The following is a 1,263-nucleotide window of genomic DNA, read 5'->3' as shown; positions in this document are numbered from 1 at the left end:
TTGAATGTATTTTTAAGATTTAACTCCCGAGTTTAGCGTCATTTTAATGCTTATGTACCAAAGAAATTAATGTTACTGCATACATAGTTTAAAACAAATACCTTCTGTACACATTGCCGGCTGAGTTGACACCATACACAGAACCATCTGTTCCAACCTCTATCATCACCAGACTGCCTTCAATCTGCTGCCATTGGTTTCCCTGGCAGGCAGTTGGTTTGACATTGTGGCGGAAGTAGAAGTTGTTGCCGCTGTTCACTCCCCAGCAGCCCACTGGCCCACAGCTGTAATATTTCAGTGATCCTTCAAGTGGGGTGAAGGTTACAGCAGAAGATCTTGAAATTGTGTAACTCTGTCTCAAGCAGTAGATGTTGTCTTGCGCGTTCACTCCACCCAAGAACTTATTACCACCAGCATCTACCTGCTTCAAGAGCCCTGTGGAAAAAGCACAGAACAAAACATTGCCCCATTAAATTAAATGCAATAACAAAGAAAAGATTATAATAATGATATTCAATTGGAACCCTCCTATGGAGTAACATATCATTGTTGAGTATACTGTAGCGTGGTGGCTAAATGTCCTTCCTCTTGCAAAACAGTCCCCCTTTGTTGCATAACGTGCTGTGCTGCCTCAAGTCTCATTACATTTACAGCCAAACAGGGGCAGTACCGTATTTGCCGGCGTATAAGGCGACTGGGTGTATAAGACGGCCCCCTACTTTTTATGTTAAAATATAGGTTTTGGGCTATACTCGTCGTATAAGACGAGTATAGCCCAAAATAATGTTTGAATACACACACTAACCTACCTGTGTGAAGTTGGCACCCCATGTTTGTAAAACCTGAATAAAAATATACCATTCGTTTGTGCCGCGTTTGTGCTGGTTTGTGCCGCAAAAACGAGCGTTTGTGCCGGTTCGGTTTCTGAGATATTAAACATTCAATTTAATGCAAGCCCCGCCCACTTTGCACCCCATGTTGCTGAATTTTAAAAACAAAAACGCCATTTGTTTGTGCCGCGTTTGTGCCGCAAAAAATAAACGTTTGTGCCGCTTTGGTTTCAGAGATATGGTGCGTTATAGTTGCTGTAACCCCGCCCACTTTGCACCCCATAATGCTGAATTTTAAAAACAAAGACGCCATTCGTTTGTGCCGGTTTGTGCCGCAAAAATAAACGTTTGTGCCGCTTTGGTTTCAGAGATATAGTGCTGTTTGTGCCGCAAAAAAATAAACGTTTGTGCCGCTTTGGTTTCAGAGATATGG

The 1,263-nt window shown here is 42.5% G+C and overlaps 1 pseudogene; it reads right to left on the bottom strand.

Moving 5' to 3' along the window:
• The window catches only part of LOC108803312, a 1,690-nt pseudogene extending 1,255 nt beyond the window's left edge, over positions 1 to 435 (bottom strand).
• Between the last annotated feature and the right edge of the window lie 828 nt (positions 436 to 1,263).

This window comes from Nanorana parkeri, unplaced genomic scaffold (assembly GCF_000935625.1).
Source record: "Nanorana parkeri isolate BGI_ZX_2015 unplaced genomic scaffold, ASM93562v1 scaffold3594, whole genome shotgun sequence".
Taxonomy (NCBI): Eukaryota; Metazoa; Chordata; class Amphibia; order Anura; family Dicroglossidae; genus Nanorana; species Nanorana parkeri.
Note: the sequence above shows the minus strand (reverse complement) of the source record. Positions and strands in the feature narration are given on the sequence as shown.